At 48.0% G+C, this 21,046-nt stretch overlaps 1 long non-coding RNA gene across 2 annotated transcripts in view; it reads right to left on the bottom strand.

Annotated features, from left to right (window-relative positions):
* Nucleotides 1–420: 420 nt before the first annotated feature.
* Nucleotides 421–21,046, bottom strand: part of LOC115289203 — a 21,135-nt gene continuing 509 nt past the window's right edge. The window contains exons 2-3 of one of the 2 annotated variants that reach the window (XR_003907463.1): nt 20,250–20,364; nt 421–553 (exon numbers count right to left, since the gene is read on the bottom strand). This is a non-coding gene — a long non-coding RNA (uncharacterized LOC115289203). Of the gene's footprint in view, nt 554–7,411; nt 7,454–20,249; nt 20,365–21,046 lie in introns of those variants that run through there. The other variant, XR_003907462.1, reaches the window with a different exon arrangement.

The raw sequence follows: 21,046 nt of genomic DNA, 5'->3' as shown, positions 1-21,046 counted from the left end.
GAGGGGGTGGGAGGAAAGAGGGCCAGGGTGTTCTGCGCAGTGGCCCTCCCAGCGGCACGCTCTCCCCAGAGTTCCATGCTCCCTCTCCTCACCCCTGCAGGCCTGTGGTGGCAAGGGCTTTCCTGCTGTTGGTGGCCCCAGGCCGCTTCGCTCTCTTCCATACCTTTGTGAACAGTCCCCTTCCTAATGCTCCTGTGATCTGTTTCCTGCGGGGACCCTCCACGCTGCAACTCTTCCCAGCGTCACTTTCAGTTGAGAATCAGGTCTGATTTCCTGCGGTGTGAGCCCTTCGGAGCCTCCGTCCCTTCAACTGCTAAATGAGAATATACTATCCCAGCCTTCCCTACTTCCACGGGACACTGTGAGACATCAGCGTATCGGTGAAAATACTCGGGGGGAAAAGGAGATGGTAACTATGACCCTGACGATTAAAAATGACAATAGTCATGAGGTTCTTGCCCGTGGCTCTCCTCCGCTCCCCTTCTCTCCTCTCCAGCACCAGAGTAGCAGTAACCCCATCTTTGGTGCCCGGCAAAGCTGTGACGTCCGATGCCTGTGGAAAGATGACACTCTGTGACCAGATATGGCACACAACTCTCAGGGCTGCTGCCACCGCCTGTTGACAAACGATGGCCGTGGGCCCAAGGCTGCACTGCGGCCCCTCTGAGCTCTGTCACCCACCCATGCAGTCTCTGCTGTGTTTGCCGGGAGCTCGACATCCCCGCTGAAGCCCCGTGCGCCTGACTCAGTGAAAGCTGGTAGGACTTCAGGCTGCTCCAAGCTCTGTCAGAAAGAAAACTGCCAGCGGTATCTTCGGGCCAGGTGGGCTGTGACTGCCCCAGAGCTTTCAGTTTCCCACACCCATTTAAAAAAAATATTTATTTATGTTTCAGAGAGAGACACACAGGGTACGAGCAGGGGAGGGACCAAAAGAAAGAGGGAGACACAGAATCCGAAGCAGGCTCCAGGCTCTGAGCTGTCAGCACAGAGCTTGACGCGGGGCTTGAACCCACGAACTGGGAGATCATGCCCTGAGCCCAAGTTGGACACCCAACCTGCTGAGCCACCCAGGCACTCCTCCCACACCCATTTCAAAACAAGAGCATATGTTGGTCGGCTTCTCCTGCCCCTCTTTCCAGCCTTTTCCTCCATCAAGTGCATCCACTGGTCTTTCTACAAAGCCCATCCCGTCCACCAGGCCTGACGGGGAAGGGACACCAGGATCAGCAAAGCCAATAGTGGCCTCCTCTTGATCAAGCAATCGCGGACCCACTGTGTTTACAATCCAAAACCAATACCCCTGGAGCTACAGAAAGAACTATCATGACTCAGTTGAGGACTGTGTTCTGCCGCATGAAGCGGACGCCTGTGTATAGTGGATGATTCAAGGAGGTTTACATTTTTTCTTTTCCTTTTCCTACTTGTCAAAAGATCTAGAAGCAGACAGCCCGGCCTGGCGCAGCTACTCAAGGAGCTGTTCTGACGACCACTCGCCTCCAGGCATCCATCCCATTTGCCTCCGAGACAGAAAGGAGAGGGTGAGAGGCCAAGGACGAAGGGCTGCATGAAGATCCGGCCAGGTCTACTTTCTCCCCCTCCCCAAAATCGGACTCCAGACTCTCCCCCAGGATATCACTAGCACATCGGGGTTGCATGGGCTTCTCCAGTCTAGCCTGGGAATCTACACCTCACTAATTCCGGGGTGCCCATGGGAAAGTCCGTCTGGTCTCCAGCGTTGCGGTGTACTTGAGCTGCTGGACGTGGGAAATGCCTGCGTCAACAGGAATCAGATGTGTCAAATCTGGCAGTGAGGCTGAGCTTGAGAGCTGGAGGTGGGTGGGGGCATGAGAAGGAGGGGAAGGGAGAGAAACGGAGGTGACCCGGTGGTATGACAGCACTGGGAGGAGGCGGGGGGGGGGGGGGGGGGGGGGGGGGGGGGCGAGCTGTAGTGTCACCAGGCAGCTCAGAAGCGAAGGCTTCCCTGGGCTCATGTCTGCTGAGAGGCTCCTCCCTGAGCGTCCCTTTTTCTGTCTGGCTCCATTTAACGGAAAACAACGTCTGTGGCCCACTCCCCGGGCTTTCTTGTCGGAAGAGGCTATGGGGGCAGTAGTGTGAGACTGAGGCCTTCCGGAGGCTTCTAGATTTAAACCAATCCCACAGACATGCGACACAACTGCCTATAGAGAGCTGTATTAGAGCCAAGCAGCGGGGTATATATTTATCCGTGCCTGAGGTTCTCATCTCTTTTTAAAGAAAAAGCCACACATTTGGCCAAAAGACAAAATGGAAAAAATGTACTCTTGAACAAATAGTCAGGATGGTTGCTCAGAATGTTTGAAGTGATGAACTATGTGGAAAAAAAAATAGTGCCTGTGGCAAATTGTTAGCAGGCTATATTTGGGGGTCCAAATCCAGGGCCCCCGCCAAGGAGTCCACCCAGCCCCAGTGTTTTTCCATGTCTATTTATAACTACCCACACATTCACAAGCAAAAAATGCAGTGGACATTCGACTCAGTTTCTAGATGACTAAAATGTTCTAATGTATCGGATTACAGCACGTGAGAACGCTCGGTGCCGCCCGCGATCAGCCTCGCGTACTGGAGAGGGGAGTCATCAATGTGCAGAAAACAACGAAACACGATCCTGTGGGAATTTGAAAGTATGAAAACAACTTTTCCTTTACTTCCTTTTTTAAAAATATAATTGACTTCAACAACACTTGACTGAGCTCCCGCCCTGGGGACAGCTCACTGGAGACCTGCATTTGAGGAAGTCACAGTCTCCAGGCCCAAGGAATTGCTGGGCAGGTACAGACACTGGAATAGAATACATTCAACGGGTGATCGGTGCCTTCGCACAACTGTGGACAAGGGTACTGGGCACAGAGAAGAGGAGGTGCATGTAACCAGCAGGTCACGTCTCCCAGCATCCTTTCCTTCCACTCCCCCTTGTGGGAGACCTGGGGTTCGAGGAAAGGATGGTGGATGTGGAACACATGACCTGGGTTGGCCAATCAGAGCCCTCCATTTCCGTGGGCACGGTGATTGGCTCCTGAGTGGGCATGCTCTCCAAGCTGGACCAATCAGAGTGAAGGTTAAGGCTTTGGCTGGAAAAGCAACCACAGCCTCTCTCCATCTTTTTGTTGGTGAAGGTGCAGAGGTCTCAGGAGCTGCTGAAAGCTATTTTGTACCTCTGAGGTGAGCCAGCTTCAGAGGGGGTTGACTGCAGAAAGTGAAAGAAGAGCCAAAAATAAACTGGTCCCTGAATCACCAGAATAGTCCTTACCTAACACCATTTTTATTCTTGATCAGTCACACGAGGTGATAAATTCCTGTCATTGATGATGTCAGCTTGAGTTGGGTGGTATTGAACTTCCAGTGTAAAGCATCCTTGCTCGTATAGGATGTATTTCGTGGAGGAGGTGGTACATCATGGGAAAATTGACGATGAGTAGGGCTCGGACCGGTGAGCCAAACGATTCCATGTGGCTGGATGAGGGATGAGCCCTGTTCCGACTGGGCTGCCCTGGGAAGATTGGGCTGGGCCAGGGCTGAAGTCTTGAAGGACACAGTCAGGAATTTCGTCTTCATTGTGTAGGCAGTGTTTGGGTGTGATGGGCTGTTCCCTGCTTTCTCACCCCCTCCCCAGGTACCAAGCATTCCCACGTGACATTAGCATTGGCTGTTCAGAGGTCTGAGGCTCAGACTTTCTAGCAAATGTAAGAGAGAGAGAGAGAGAAAAAAGAATGTTCCAGTGAAAAAAATCAGAGACCATATTAGTTTCTTGGGGCTGCCCTCACAAATTGCCACAAACTGGGAAGCTTAAAGCGACAACAACAAAAAAGCAATGGTGCACATTGCTAGACCCTCAGGCCTCCCGTGAGCTCACCTAGGAGTCTCCCCTTAATACTTATATTCTAACTAATTTATTGAGAACTCAACAGTGTAAGATTACTGCACTAAAACTTCCTCCTTAAGTGTAGGCGCTCCCCGTGGCTTCTGACAGGGCGAGGATGTGCTTGACGAGTACAGTGAGAAAATAACACGGGGGCGGTGGGGGGGGGGCAGCCAGGGAGGCCTTGTAACCCCACCGTGTAGACTCTGCCCAAAGAAGCAAAGCGACTTAACTCAGAAGGGAAGGAGCACTTTCTTTCTTTCTTCTTAAAATTTTCTTTAATGTTTATTTTTGAGAGAGAGAGAGCACAAGTGGAGGAGGGTGCAGAGAGAGGGAGACACAGAATCCAAAGCAGGCTCCAGGCTCCAAGCTGTCTGCACAGAGCCCAACGTGGAGGCTTGAACTCAGGAACATGAGATCATGACTGGAGCCAAAGTCGGACATTCAACCGACTGAGCCACCCAGGCATAAGGGACATTCTTTCTAACTCCACACTTGTGTTTTAAAGCTCTCTCTTACCACTTTCTTGGCTCAAGAAAAGTAAAAGACAGCATGAAAGTTGAATGAATTACCTTGACTCTTGCTATTCTGATGGTCAAGCAAAGGGAGAAAGAGAGAAAGCCACTGAGCAGTGTATTTGAAATCCTGTAGGAGCATAGTGCCAGGGAGGAGTAAGCCAACAGGAGACTGATCTGATGCCATCAGGACATGTTTATGGTCTGATCCGTGGTGTATCAGTAGTTTGGGGGGGGAGTGACAAGGAAAGGCTTTTGGGGGACATCATTCAATTTATAAATATAAAAAAATTAATGACTCAAGTTTTGAGAGGGACCCAGGAGAAAGAAAGTATAGATTAATCTCTAAATCCAATAAGCTAATGTGTTTTTATGACTCAAAAGGCTAAGCCAGGGGTGACTGGGTGGCTCAGTCGGTTAAGCATCCGACTCCTGACTTCAGCTCAGGTCATAATCTCAGGGTTCGTGGGTTCGAACCCTACACCAGACTCTGTGCTGGCAGCTCGGATCCTGCTTGGGATGCTCTGTCAGCCCCTCCCCCACTTGTGCTTGCTCTCTGTCTCTCTGTTTCTCAAAATAAACTTTGGGGCGCCTGGGTGGTTCAGTTGGTTAAGCATCCGACTTTGACTCAGTTCGTGATCTAACAGTCCGTGAATTCAAGCCCCACGTCGGGCTCTGTACTGACAGCTCAGAGCCAGGAGCCTATTTCAGATGCTGGGTCTCCCTCTCTCTCTGCCCCTCCCCTGCTCAAGATCTGTCTCTCTCTGTCTCTCAAAAATAAATAAATGTTAAAAAAATGAAAAATAAAATAAAATAAAAGATCACTGGGCTGGTAGGAGCTCAGCTGGATTCAAAGCCGGGTCAGCCAGACTCAAAAGCCCAGACGGCCCCACCCTGCTATCCCGCCCCTGTAGCATCGCTGTCCAAGACAGCACGACAAGTGACCTTCCTACTAGTGATTCCCAGTCATCATTTCATCTCCTAGTCTCAGAAGGGTGCAAGGGGGGGGGGGGGACCATTTGGGAAGGGTCCTCCCCAAATGGTCAACATTCAAATGTTTTAGTTAGTTCTCAATTGGTCAATCTTCAATTACCTGGAAAATTCCCTTATATGGAGATATTATCTCCCATCAGGTAAACAAATGAGCATTTCCAGGAGTTTTCTTGAGATCAGACCACCAGAAATGCACATAGAATGCCAGGAGCAAATGCGCACAAGGGATTTTGCACAAGAGAAGGATAATATATTCTGGTTCATTTCCAAAACCCTAAGAAATCCTATCCCATGTGGCTTAGCCTTTTGTTTTGTTTTGCTTTTAAGAAAGAGCCTCTAAGAAATTCACAGCAACTGGTAGCAATGACTATTTTTTAAAAGCTTATTTATTTATAATTGTTACTTATTTTTGAGAGAGAGAGACAGAATGTGAGTGGGGGAGTGGCAGAGAGCAAGAGGGACACAGAATTGGAAGCAGGCTCCAGGCTCTGAGCTGTCAGCACAGAGCCCGATGTAGGGCTCGAACCCACGAACTGTGAGATCATGACCTGAGCCAAAGTCAGGCGTTTAACCGACTGAGCCCCCCAGGCGCCCCAGCCAAGCGATCTTAATAGAACCTCTCAGCCAGCTTCCTCCTACACAAAGTAGAGATAATAATTCTTCCCTCCTGGGGTGTTGTGGGGATTAAATGAGATCGTATATGGACATAATATGTGAAAAACTCTCAGGAGCTCGCCTGACAAATAGAATGTGTCTGTAGCATCAGTGTTATCACTGATGCGCTAAAGAGTTAGCTGTTATTATTGCCCCTGTGCCGACTACCCCAAGGCTGTTGTTTTCATTAAGTTTTATGTCTGTTTTGTGTTTTTATGTTTTTTTTTCTGAAGCGGGGAGACGGTCTGCTTCCGTCCTCACTGCCAGCCCTTTCCCTGCCGAACGTGCTTCTCAGAACCCACCTTCCTCGTCCTTCCTCATTCCGTTTGCTCATGGACGGCTACCGGTGACAAAATACAAAGAGGAAAAATACATGCCAAGAAAGAGTTCCGGGTGCGGTGCTTTGAGAACTGACGGAGAGGGGCGAGTTCAGGAGCCACGAGTGAGTGCGAAGGAATTGAGAAGGAGGTGAAAAGAGCAAGCGGACAGTGACAGTACACTCCATGAGGCCGACAGACCCCCTTCCAGAGCGCACACCTGATTTCCCAGGGTCATCAGACACGGCGTCGGCGTCATGGGGTTGGCTTTTGGCATGAGTGAAAGGTCTGGAAGAATCTCAGAGGTCCCCGGGGCCGTATCCTTCAGGGTGCAGTTATGTGCACTTTGGTGCCTCAAGGTCAACAGATCCAGAATACTAAATGCATCCCATTCACAGAGTCTTCTCTCTGGTCGCTCCTCTGTCCCCGTCTGTTTCCGCTCCTCCCCTCCAGCCAGGGTTCCTTTGATCCTTTCACGTAAAACTTGGCTTGTTCCTTCTGGTGAACGCAATGTGTTCCCTTGGGGAGGAGGGACCCAGAAGGTGGGGCCACGGCATCAAAGGTGCAGGGAAGAATGCGGGCCGGGAGAGGTCGGTACACGTGGCCACTCCATTTGCTTGTGATCTATGTTGGTAGTTTTCGTGCAAAGTGCAGTTCGAATTAGGATGATACTGAAATATCTACGCTCCTGGTGACCAAGCATCAGATCTGAGAGGATTAAGTCTCCAGCCCATAGGTTTCATTTTGCAGAAATGGAAATTGGGTCCAAAGAACTAAACGTCTGGCCCAAGACACAGCAAAGTCTAGAGTCTCAGGTTCCCCAAGTCCCACAGAGCGTAATGTTTTTTTCCCCACTGGATCAGTGGTCCTTGGCCTGATTCATATCAGAATCACCTGGAGAGCTTTTCACAGAAATACCTACGTCTGTCTTTCCCCCAGGGATTCTGATGTAACAGGCCTTGGATACAGCTCAGGCCTCTTTTTTTTTCCTTTATTTTTAACCTCGGTTGAGAACAACTGGACAAGAGCTGAACTCACCCTTTTTTCCTGGCTGAGCCTCTTCCCTTCTGCTTTGGCTCCTTGGAGAGAAGTAAAGAAAATAATGCCTATTTCAGTTCAAGTGCAAAGCAGCCTGTAGCTGGTGAATCAGAAAACATTCAAACCAAAATGACATTAGAGATAACATAGTCCAGTGGATTTCAAAACACTTGTAACTGTGGATCCCTCTTCGAATGAATTCTGAAGAGGTGGCCCGCTATTTTAACAGTCAAGGCTGAACGCATCGGGTTGCTGTGGACGTGGGGGCACCAGATCAGGCACTGGGGACAGCAGGTAAAGGCCAGAAGCAGCCCCCCCCCCCCCCCCCCCCCCCCCCCCCCCCCCCGCTGCAGGGGTGAGTGGAATGCGTCAGCACCTGAGTGTCCCTGCCCACGGGTCCGGGAAGCTGGAGAGCCTCGGGGAGGAAGCAGCTGGGAGGACCTGGAAATTACAGTTCTTCTGTCCTCATGTGTTGGAGGTTGTAAAATGCACTGTTGACTTAATCACAGCTTTGCGGGGCCTGAACCAGTGTATGCTAATGTCCACAGTTTAAGAAACATTAACGGGTAGGAGCATACATTTCTCGGTACCGTTAATTACATGCTACTGTCTTTTTTATTGTGCAGTTAACATTTTATTTAAACAGATCTCAACTTTTTCATTGGACAGTAAACGTTTTTATGTCAGCACATCCCGACTTTGGAGATTTTTATGAAATGCTGTTGGCAGGGCTACACAGCACCCAGCAACAAGCGACCTCCATAACCCTGACCTTGGTGACCACCTTCAGAATTGACCAGCCTGTTGAGATTATATATCTGCATCTCCTTTCTGGTTAAACTCCTAGTTTAATTTTTTCCCCCTCTCAATTGAATTATCTATGACTGTTGTTAAAACAATTTTCTTGGTAGTAAGTCAGGAGCTTTTTTGTTTTTTAAATTTTTTTAATGTTCATTTGTTTTTGAGAAAGAGACAGAGCATGAGCGGGGGAGGGGCAGAGAGAGAGGGAGACACAGAATCGGAAGCAGGCTCCAGGCTGTGAGTGGTCAGCACAGAGCCAGACGTGGGGCTCAAACCCATGAACTGTGAGATCATGACTTGAGCCAAAGTCATGACTCAGGTGCCCCGTGGAGCTTTGAGTGATGATTGTTCTAAGTTAGCCTTGCTTAGCTTAGAAAAAGCTAAGATAGGAGAGCCTGGTTGGCTCAGTTGAGGGAGCATGCAACGCTTGATCTCAGGGCTGTGGGTTTGAGCCCCATGTTGGGTGTAGAGATTACTTAAAAATGAAAAAAATTATTTAAAAGAAAATCTACAGGACGTCTACTGGTGCAGACAGTTAAGCATCTGACTCTCTTTTAATGTTTATTTTTTATTTTTGAGAGACAGCGAGCACTAACTCAACTGAGCCACCCAAGTGTCCCAAGGGCCCAACTCTTGATTTCAGCTCAGGCCATGATCTCACAGTTCATGGGTTCGGGCCCCACATCAGGCTCTGCACCAAGAGTGTTTGGAATTCTCTCTCTCTCCCTCTCTTTCTCTGCCTTTTCCCTGCTCATGCTCTCTCTTTCTCAAAATAAATAAATAAACTTTGAAAAAAGAGAAAAATCTAAGGTATATTCTGGGAGCTCTGGCGATTCCGATTCCCCTGTATTGCTGGTACATGAGGGTTAGTCTTCGGCACACAAATAACTTCCGTCTCCAGGCTACGGTGCAGTGTCACATTCCAAAGAGATTTTCGATAAGTGTTCGGATCCACACTGAAATGAAGACTGCAGGGTGGGATGCGGCCAATGCAGAGGAGCCAGCTGCAGATGGCGGGCTGCAGGGGTGCATCCTGGGAAGGACCAACCCTGCACACAGGTGGGTGAAGACCGTCACGCCGCTGGTAACAACCTGTGCCCAGGTATTCCAATGGTCATGCTTTCCCTGTTGGCATTTCTTATGAGATACAGCCTCTCAGTGCTGTAAGTTATATTAAGAAAATATTAGGTAAGTATGGAACCTGAACAGGGGGTCAAGGGAAGGAGCTTGGACATGCTGCGTTAGGGGCAGGTGGGGATGTAGAGTCCTTACAATTGATGGATGTCCTTAGTTGTCTGCTTGGAATGGAGGACACATTAGATACAGTGACATCACGTGTGTAGTGGGGATGAGGCATGAACGGTTTTTTGGTCCCTTTTTCCCCCGACTGTGTTTTTGGGTTTTTTTTTTTTTAATGTCTTTTATTTATTTTTGAGAGACAGAGAGAAACACAGTGTGAGCAGGGGAGAGTCAGAGAGAGAGAGGGAGACACAGAATCTGAAGCAGGCTCCAGGCTCTGAACTGTCAGCACAGAGCCCAATGCAGGGCTCGAACCCACGTACTGTGAGATCATGACCTGAGCTGAAGTTGGACGCTTAACCAACTGAGCCACCCAGGTGCCCTGTGTGTTTTTGGTTTTTAAAATTGTGAGCGGCAAGTCCAGGAAATCACAAAATCGAAAAGGAAATGACGAAGTCTCCCCGTGTGAACTTGCTTTCGGAGGATTGCACGATCCCATCACTCCTGAGCAAGAGTCTCTTGCTGCCCTTCGGTGCAGAGGAGAGCGAGCGCTATTTCTAAGGCTCAACACTGCTGAGACCAGGATGAGCTGCTACCCCTTTTCTGAGATTGTAGAGAGTTGGATGGGGAATACGACTATTTCCATTGTCAAGGGTTACGCTGAAGGACCGGAGTCAGAGAGGAAGCAGAGTTAATCCGCAGGAAGGAGCGGCCTCACGAAAGTGGGGTTGCCATTGTGAAATCAGATGCAAGAGGAGAATTAATTCTGACCCAGTGATACCGTCATAAATAAACTATTAATAGAATGATTTCCATTTTGTTCAGTAACTTTATATCTCTGAACAGAAAGGTCACATTGTTTGGCTCTCCAGTGGCTAGAGGCAAGGTTCTGGGGTTCTCTTCATAAACCCAAGGCTTTCTGTGTGATGATGAGCATGGCTTTTTTATGCATTTCCAGGCAGCATGTTCAGGAGTGTGTTTCTTGGGCGTTCTTTGTCATCTTGGTCGGTGTGTGGGGACATCCAAATCAATGCGTGAAGAGAAAGTGGTCCCAGAGTTGAGATAAAATTCTGTGTTGTAGGGGCTACATGAACCCAATGTGACCAGTTGACATTTTGAGTCTGAAGAATCTTTCAGTTTCTCAGATTCTGGCAGGAATAGAACATCTTGGATGTTTCTAAAATTCAGTGACCCCCTTTAATTCAATCCATTGGGAGGACTAGTTACATTTCTGGACCTCCATTTTCCAAGGCTTTCCAGAATGGACATGTGCCGTTAGCTCCCTTTGCAGGTCTGAGTCTTTCCTGCCAGGAAATTCCTGGAGGTCCACCATGAAGATGGCCTCTGGAGAGAATCATAATCATGTCTCACAGAGGGAACTCTTCCACTGCTTATAATTGGCCCACCTTTCTTCTGGGAGATGCACGTTCTGGGAAAAACCTAGGTGTGAGCTCATAAGTACATAATATGCAGCAGGAAAACACAGAGCCAAACAGCGATTCCAGGACCCAGATAGTGGTTTCCTTACACAACAGGAACTTTTTAACACTCTATTCTCTCTCCTTTGTAAACACCATGGACTTTTGGTAGATGCGTTACAGATAAAATTCCCCCTGAAAGAACCATGTGCTAAGAAATGACATGAAATTATCAACAATAGCCAAACTATGGAGAGACCCTAAATATTGATCCACTGATGAACGGATAAAGAAGATGTATATACATATATATGTAATGGGATATTACTCAGCCATCAAAAAGAATGAACTCTTGCCATTTGCAATGACATGGATGGAGCTAGAGTATATTATGCTAAGTGAAACAGGTCAAACAGAGAAAGACAAATATAATATAATTTCACTCATATGTGGAATTTAAGAAACAAAATAGACGAACATATGGGAAGTGGGGGAAAAAGAGAAGAGAAGGAAACAAATCACAAAAGACTATTTTTAAAATATCTATTTATTTATTTTGAGAGAGAGAAAAATAGGGAGAGAGAGAATCCAAAGCAGACTTTGTGCTGTCAGTGAAGAGTCCATTGTGGGGTTTGAACTCACAAACCTTGAGATCATGACCTGAGTCAAATCAAGAGTTGGACACTTAACCAACTGAACCGCCCAGGAGCCCTAGAGACTCCTTTTTTTTTTTTTTTAAGTTTATTTATTTATTTGGGGAGAGAGAGGAAGAGAGAGGCAGAGGGAGAATGAGAATCCCAAGCAGGCTCCGTGCTATTAGTACAGAGTCCAGTGTGGGGCTCGATTTCACAAACCATGAGATCATGGCCCGAGCGAAATCGAGAGCCGGACACTTCACCACCTGAGCTGCCCAGGTGCCCCACCACAAGGGACTCCTAATGATAGAGAACAAACTGGGTTGATGGAGGGAGGTGGGTGGGGGATGGGCTAGATGGACGGTGGGTACTAAAGAGGGCACTTGAGATGAGCACTGGGTGTCGTATGTAAGTGAAAAATCACTGATATCTACTAAAACCAATGTTGCCGTGTATGTTAACTAAAATTTAAATTTAATAAAAGGAAAAAAATAGAAAAAAAAAGAATTAACACGCATACTTATGGTGTGTTAAGTCCACACATTGTTTCTCAAAAAGTTTTGGATTGTCCCCAATTTACACGGCAGGTTTTTTATTCATTCATTTATCCATATTCAGCTACTATTGTGGTTGGCGTTGCTATATGTGACTGATATGCCGTAGGTCTTGTTTGAGATACTCAACAAGATAGTCGAGTCCTTAGATAAACAAAGGACTAAGACAGACTGAGGTTCTATCCTGAGAGAGTCTAAGTGCCAGTGGGGAAAACACTTCAAAATAAGACCATGAACAGATGTGTGATGTAATTCCAGGGGGAGGTGGTGCTATAAAAGGAAAAGAAAGCAGGCTAAGGATTGGAATGACTTGTTGGGTATTTGAGAGAGTGGTCAAGGTTGGTTCAATCAGAAAGGTGGGTAAAGTGGGCCGAGAGTCCACACCAAGCTGTGGGTGAAGGGCATGTCGGGAGAGGAAACAGGAAGTGCGAGTGGCCTGGGACAGACATGAACTTGCTTGTCCCCGGAACAGAAGCAAGGCCGTCACGACGGGATCAGAGAGAGTTCAAGGACACAGTGGTAGGAGATGAGATCCAAGAAGTAGGCAGGGCCCTTTTGGTAGGATCTTCTAGAATATGGTAAGGGGTTTGGATTTTATTATGAGATGAGCAGCCATTGGAGCCCTTTGAGGAGTGGAATGATGGGATTGTGGGGTTAAAGCATCGCTGTGTGGAGAAGAGGCTTGAGGAGCCTAAGAGTGGAGACGGGATCTGGTTGGGGAGGTGTTGCAGTGACAGGGGGTTGGTGCCTGGGCGGTGGTCATGGACGTGGTGAGGAGCAGACCGATTCTGCATGGATTTTGAGGATAGGGCCATGGGACTTGGCAGCAAACTGGCCGGGGGAGAGAAATCCATCAGTAGGACTCCAAGGTATTTGGCCCCGGGACCCGGGCAATTAACTGACTGGGTAGGCTGGGGGAGGAACAAGTGTGAGTGGGTGGGTAGAATTGGGAGTTCTGCTTAGACAAGTCAAGTTGCAGACACTTATTAGTCACCATCTGGAGACGTGGAGCAGGCAGCTGGGTCTGTGCACCCGGGAGCACACGCGTGACGCAGGAATAACGCGGGGAAACTATTTATGGGACCAGGAGCTCCAGTCTGGGTGATGTTGTGACATTGTCTTGTCAGTCTGCTCTGTCTCCACGACTGTCCAACGGTGGGCTGGCCTCTAAGCATCCTTGCTGTGAGGCACGAGTAAAATAGAACCTTGGCATTTGAGCTCTTGGGCAGCAGGAGTGGCCGCACCTGCTGTCTTGGGCCGGAAGACCCACACGAGGTAGAAACCCGGTAGCTTATCTTAAGGATCGGAGCTGGAAATGAGCCTTTGCAAAGCAGCCATAGCGGCTGCCAGTTTCGAAGGCGGGGGGTGTTGGGGAAGGAAATACTTCAGCAGCAGCAGAGGATGAACTTGCTCAGAGCAGCGCAGTACCACACTCAGGGGGCTGAACCGGCTCCGCCGCGAAGGGCAGTGAAGGGCGCCACGGCCGGGGCCCTGTCCCCTTGCCACCGTGGCCCGTAGACAGCGCAGGGGTGTGCTGGGAGCATCGCACACCAAGAAAGAACATGTGCACAGAGATCTTTGTTTTGCCTTTTGCTTTACTTCCTTTGATACTGTCCTAAATCACCTAGAAAATGTTTTGGTTTGTTTTGTCTCTCGTTTTTCAGAAGTAGGCCTCTAGAAAGTGGGAAGAGACAGCAAGCATTTGTATCTTGTCTCCCAGATTTCCAGAGTGCTATCACATCTCTCCCGCATCAGAGCATCGGCAGAGCAGCCCTGGGAGCTGGGACGGTCATTCCCTGATCCCGTTTCGGAGACGGAGCGAGCCTGGTGCTGAGAGGTTGGGTAGCAGCACACAGACAAGACATGCATGAACTCATCTTCGACCCCAGGTTTGCGAAGCCCCGATTCTTTCCTCTTTCCGTCCCTCCGTTCAATGTTCCAAACCAGGAGGCTTGATGAAGGTGACGTGGCCACATTCTCTATTGCTGCTGTGACAGACACAAATGACTCTTGGGTCACTTTCGTTTTTGCATTGGAACGGGATCAAAATGACCCTGGTTTGGTTTTCGGTGTTGCCTGATTAAGCTTTCCATACACTGTGACACAGGAAGGCCTGGAGCGCATGAGGCCGCGTGTCCGGAGGACGTCAGGGAGGGCCCTCAGTCACCGCACCACGTCCGGAAGTGCCGGCTCTCTCTTCCGCAAGGACGCTGGGCAACAGGGAAGGAGGTCACGGCAAGGTCGCCTGGCGAGGGAAGACTGCAATCGAAGCTCATGCATTTCAGCGCCCAGGAGATGTGGGGAGAGATGGCCAGGGGGTTCTGACCCAGGACTGGCTTCCAGTTTGCACGGCCACCTAATGGATCATCCCCATGTCCCTCCCCCGCAACAAGTTAAGATGAAAATGACTTTTCTGAGGACTCTCACAACGACTCTGCAGCCTCCTAAAGTCCGGGAAGATTTCAGGATGGGAGGTGACTCAGCAGGTGGAACTGGAAGTCTTAGAGACCGTCCGCTCCCAAGTTCGGTGGCTGACCCGGCCGTTGGCAGGGCCTGGGCTGGAGCTGGTCATCGGGAAATCCTCAGGTGGCCTTTCCAAGTGGTTGGGTTCCTCACAGTGTGGAGACTTTTTTTTTTTTTAATTTTGTTTATTTTTGAGAGAGAGACAGAGTACAAGTAGAAGAGGAGCAGAGAGAGAAGGATACAGAATTCAAAGGTGGCTCCAGGGTCTGAGCTGTCAGCACAGAGCCCGACATGGGGCTCAAACTCACAGATTGTTAGATCATGGCCTGACTCAAAGTCAGACACTTAACTGACTGAGCCATTCGGGCACCCCATAGTGTGGAGACTTCTTACACAGAGACTCGTGGCTCCCCAGGTGAGTGTTCCAGAACGCTAGGATGCCGCCGTGTTGCCTTCAAATTAACCCGAGGAGCCCTGCGTCATTTCACACATTCCGTTGGTTACAAGCAAGTCACAAGCCTGCTTAGAGTCAAGGGTAGGGGTCGTAGACCCTCCCTCTTGATGGAATCGTGTCAAGGTCACACTGCAGGAAAACACGTGGAATGGAAAGCATTGCGGCAGCTATGTTTGGAAAATACCATCTGCCATTCTAGTGAGGCAACGTTATCTCTGGGTTTTACCAACAACAGCGACGGGATGTGCTCACCAAACACTAAGAAAGTATGGCTGGGGGTATGGCTCACGGCCAGTTACAACTTGTTGGGTTTGAATCTTTGCTCCCAACCAACCAACCAACCCACCCACCCAGGAGCCACCTGTCAAAAGCAACACCTCGTGGCAGATACTGGGCTAAGAGACAAGGATACGACAGTGAATCAGAAAGGCCTCTTGGGGCACCTGGGTGGCTCAGTTGGTTAAGCCTCTGACATCAGCTCAGGTCAGGATCTCACATTCGTGGGTTCAAGCCCCGCGTCGGGCTCTGTGCTGACAGCTCAGAGTCTGGAGCCTGCTTCGGATTCTGTGTCTCCCTCTCTCTCTGCCCCTCCCCACTCATGCTCTTTCTCTCTCTGTCTCAAAAATAAATAAAAAACATTAAAAAAAAAAAAGAAAGGTCTCTCTATTCAAAGAGCTCCTAGATCTTGAGCTAGTGTCCAGAGAGCTAGTGGGGTAGAAGATTAAACTACAGATTCCTATCCCCCTTCCTGTTGGGAGCCATTTCTGGACTAAGTTGAGAAAACTCCTTAGGGAGGTAAGGCAGGTGGGCATGGCCTCTTGCCATCAGATGGTGACCGATATCTACCCCCCACTCAACTATTTTTGCCTGAGCACCGAGCCCCCAAGTCACCTTGCTGACTGGTATCGGGAGTGACTTGTCCTCTTATTCTGGCCCTAAAATATGCAGATTGCACCTTGTGAAGGAACTTATAGGAATTTCTTCTTTTGTGATTATGGGAGCAAATATTACATTTCCTGAGAAACCTGTCTTACTTCCCCTCAAGAAAACAGGCTGTTGACTCCTGCTCACAAAGAACTAACTCTTGCCTTTGCTATGCTAAAAATATTGTCTTGTATTTGAATGCTGAGGTTACCTTCCTTCCCTATATGATAAGCATTTAAATCACCTACGTCAATCACTATTGATAAAGATTATGCATGAGTCTTCCACCAATCTATGTTCTGGGAAATTTTTACATGCTAAAAGAATTTGTCATTAGAAATCATTGTCTAAGGCAAATGCCACTTCTGTGATGGCCCCACACGTTTTTTCCCCATAAATAAAGCTGACTTTCAGGACCGTGTAGCAATGCCTGCCTGGTGACCAGAAAGAAACTCGTGGCTCTCTCATTCCCGTCCATCTCTCAGGGACCCCTGGACCTGCTGGAGCTGGACTCTGGCACCTTTTCTCATTCTAATTCAGTTAGTTCCAATGGCATCTAGGACTCAGAATCGTGACAAGCCCTTCGGGTGGATCTGGTATAAACAGGTCTGAGGAGGGCATTTAGAGACACAACACAGTGGCTTCTGCGCTGTCCGGGTCGCCACAGCAGAGCAGGATCCGACTAGGATCTGAATGTCAGCCCTGGGGGTAGAAGGGCCTCTACCTTGAACTCTCCTAGTCCCAGGTGTAATGGCTGCTCCTTACATCTGCTATTCCTACAGTTTTTACAGTTTTCTTTACTTATTTCTAGCCAATCCCTTGTAACTTCAATCTCCTGTTATAGGTAATCATTCTTTTCATTTAACTTTGCCTGTTCATGTTACTCTGTGATTCCTCTACACTGTCCAACAAATATTCACGCCTTTTTCTCCATCTTTATGGGAAAAATATATTTTCCTCCCCAACTGATGTTGGGTTTGGCCATCTGACTCGCTTTGGCCAATAGGATATGAGCAGAAGGGACAGTGTACCAGGTCCCAGCAGAGGCCTTAAGAGGTATCATATACATCTACTTGGCCCAAGGACCAAGCCCCTCTGGCTGGGGCCCCCAAGTGAGAGTGTCCAACCAATCCAACAGAGCTGTGAGTCTGAGGATAAATTATTAACATTTGATTTATTTGTTTGTTTATTTTTTAAAGTTCATTTATTTTTGAGAGAGACAGAGACAGTGTGGGTGGGGAAGGGGCAGAGAGAGAGAGAGAGACAGAGACAGAGACAGAGAGACAGAGAGAAAGAGAATCCCAAATAGGCTCCAAGTTGCCAACACAGAGCCTGATGTGGGGCTCGAACACACAAAACCATGAGATCATGATCTGAGCTGAAACCAAGAGTTAGACACTTAACTGACTGAGCTACCCAGAGGTCCCAAATCATTAACATTAAAAAAATTTTTTTGTTTAATGTTTGTTTAATTTTGAGAGAGAGAGGGAGAGAGAGAGAGAGAGAGAGGGAGAGAGAGAGAGAGAGGGAGAGAGAGAGATGGATAGAGAGAGGGAGACACAGAATCCAAACACGCTCCAGGCTCTGAGCCATCAGCACAGAGCCTGATGCGGTGCTCAAACCCGCGAACTGTGAGATCATGATCTGAGCCGAAGTCGGACACTTAACCAACTGAGTCACCCAGGTGCCCCCCCAAATTATTAACATGTTTTTAAGCCACTGACTTTGAGGAGGGGAGGAGTGGGGGGATTGTTACATAGCATTATTGTGGCAATATTTGATCAATGTACTCTCTCAGGAGTCACTGCCGAAAATGTAAGATTGAAGATATGGGAGGGGGAAAGAGTAAGTGGGCCTCCAGGAGGTTAGTACCTGTCCCAGGATGGCATTCCAGGACTAGGATCAATTTTCCTTCCTGACATCATAAAATGGGTGCAAACTTTATGACCAATAATCCTTCAACAACAGGACCGCCTCACGTAAAAAATGGGTACGGACACAGACCTTCCACCTTTCACAAAACAACTTAACCCAGATCATAGACTTGACTATAAAATGCAAGACTATGAGTCTTCTAGAAAATGACACAGGAGAAAATCTAGATCATCTTGGAGATGTGATGACTTTTTAGATACAATACCAAAAGCAGGAGCCATGGAGGCCAGATCAAGCGGACTTCACTGAAATTTAAACCTTCTGCTTTGCAAAAGACACTGTTAAGAGCCAGACAAGACAAGGGGTGCCTGGCTGGCTCAGTCTGAAGAGCGTGTGGCTCTTGATCACAGGGTTGTGAGTTCAAGACCCATGTTGGGTGTAGAGATTACTTAAATAAGTAAGTAGTGAAAAAAAAAGATGAAAAAGACAAGCCTCAGACGGGGAGACTGACGCCAACGATACCAGACACCGGTGAGGCTGTGGAAATCTTGGTCACTGCTGGTGGGAAGGCAGGATGTCACAGCCTCCTTGGAAGACAGCTGGGGGGCTTCTTACAAAGCTAAGTCTGGGCTTACCATGAGGTCTGGAACCATGCTCCTCAGCACTTACCTGAAGGAGGCAAAACTTAGGGCCACATGAGAACCCGTACGTGAATTGTTCAGAATTCCCAAAACATGGGAACGACCAAGATGTCCTTCAATAGGTAAATGGAGTAGACAAACTGTAAGGCATCCACACGATGGAATAATACTCAGCAATGCAAAGAAATAAGGTACCGAGCCACAGAAAGATAAGGAAGAACCTTAACTACGATATGAGCTTAATGCTTAAGAGCTTGATGCTTACACTGCTACATACGTGTGATTCTAATATAGGTCTCGCTGGAAAACACAAAACTATAGACTCTAAATGGATCGGTTGTGGCTGGGGCTTGGGGGCGGGGCTAGACAAGGAGGCGTGGATGCGTGGAGCAGATGGGGTTTCAGGATGATGAGGCTGTTTCGTATGACACCGTGATGGTGGCTACAAGACAAGTCGTTTGTCAAACTCCCTGGAACACGACCACACGAAGAGCAAATCCTAATGTAAACTTAAGTCTTCGGTCCATCATGAGGTATCGCTGTTGGTTCATCAGCTGTAACACATACCTGCACAACACCGATCAAAGGAGAAACTGTGGGGGCGCCTGGGGGCTCAGTCGGTTAAGCATCTGACTTCGCTCCGGTCATGATCTCACGGTTCGTTGGTTCGAGCCCTGCTTAGGGCTCTGTGCTGACGGCTCAGAGCCTGGAGCCTGCTTCTGATTCTGTGTCTCCCTCTCTCTCTGACCTTCCTCTGCTCACACTGTCTCTCCCTCTCAAAAATAAATTAAAAAACATGAAAAATTAAAAAAAAAACCTGTTCCAAACTAGGAAGTCTGTTTTTTTTTTTTAAGTCATCGAAAGGAAAAATAAAACTTCAGCAAACATTGATTTTAGAATTTTAGGGGTAACTGGCTGGCTCAGTCAGAAGAGAATATGACTCTTGATCTCGGAGTTATGAGTTCAAGCCCCAGATTGGGCATAGAGCCTACTTAAACAACAACAACAAACAAACAAAACCTGTGATTTCAGGATTTTAGGCCGGCGCTCCGCCTCCCCCCACCCCATTTCTGCCTAGTGTATTCGATGATCTCTTCATATTTACAGTGGCACCAAATGAAAATAATGCATATGTCACATTTTACTTAAAACATTTCTTTTTTTAAATTATTAAAAAAAATTTTTTTAATGGTTTTTATTTATTTTGGAGAGACAGAGACAGTGAGAGCAGGGGAGGGTCAGAGAGAGAAGGAGACACAGAATTGGAAGCAGGCTCCAGGCTCTGAGCTGTCAGCACAGACCCTGACGTGGGGCTTGAACTCACAAACTGTGAGATCATGACCTGAGCTGAAGCTGGCCGCTTAACTGACTGAGCCACCCAGGTGCCCCTACTTAAAACATTTCATAGTTACATGTAGAGATATTTACGTTTCACATTACCACGTTCAGCCCATGCGTGGAAAACACTGGCGTGAAGGATGCTATCGATGTTTGCACTTGGCAAAAGGGATTTTCTGGAGGGCGCTCTACATCAGCTTCATGGCAGAGGACGAGTTTGTGGAAAACTTAAATTTCCCTTTCAAGATCTTTCTCCCATGTTGTGGGCACAATAGCAGTTTCTAGAAGAAAGGTCTTGGTCCTGCTGCCAAATTGTAGCTTCAGGAACATATGCCAAGCAGGCTACTTTCCCCGGGGACGACTCATCCAGTTGGCGTCACCCTGCATTGTGAGCCACTAAAGATACCGCGGCTCTCGGCGCTGACGTGAGGCAGGATGACACTTCCACACAGCTGATCGCCCGCTCTGTGTCCCAGATTGGAAACATGAGCTTACCCGCGTGAGAGGCGCCAAGGACCCTGACAAACGAATCCTCAAATGCTCCTGGGGATCACTTGTTTAAAAAAGCTCCAGTGATTTTTCATTGTCCCGGGTCGCTGTGGATGGCTGCCTATTAGAAAAAAAAAATGGACAAAAGTCAAGTGGAATATTTCCCAAGGCAGGGTAGAGAGACCCAAGTACAAAAAAGGATAAGAAGTTCGAAGCGCTGAAAAGAAGAGCTGGAGATTCCTGATCAAGAAGCCACATTTTTGGGAAAGTAGGCTGTGTGCTGTTTTATTTTTAAATTCGAGATGCCATAAATGACACACAGCACACAGGATGAAGTGTGTGCTAACCTCCGTCCCCGGGTTTCATTTTAGTTTTCTCTCCCCTCATTTGCCCTTTGCCCCAATTCCTTTCCTCTTTAAAAAAATGTATCATATTGCGTATTTTCCTAAAATGTTAGAAATATGGTTGATACAATGTGAAGGGCAGATAAGTAAAGAGGATATATTCCAAAACACTAATAATTTGCTATGACAGGGTGTTTTAGGTGAGTCTGCAGAAAATATCTCAAATCAAGTTACTTAATTGAATATAAAAATTCCTATTCCAGATTTAAAAAATCAAGACCTTGGGGTGCCCGGGCAGCTCAGTCGGTTAAGCATCTAACTCTTGATTTCAGCTCAGGTCATGATCTCACTGTTCATGGGTGTGAGCCCCACAAGAGGCTCTGCTCTCAGGTGCAGAGCCTGCTTGGGATTCTCTCTCTCCCTCTCTCTGTCCCTCCCCTGATCTTGCTTTCTCTCTCT

Source organism: Suricata suricatta, chromosome 4, assembly GCF_006229205.1.
Source record: "Suricata suricatta isolate VVHF042 chromosome 4, meerkat_22Aug2017_6uvM2_HiC, whole genome shotgun sequence".
Classification (NCBI taxonomy): domain Eukaryota; kingdom Metazoa; phylum Chordata; class Mammalia; order Carnivora; family Herpestidae; genus Suricata; species Suricata suricatta.
Note: the sequence above shows the minus strand (reverse complement) of the source record. Positions and strands in the feature narration are given on the sequence as shown.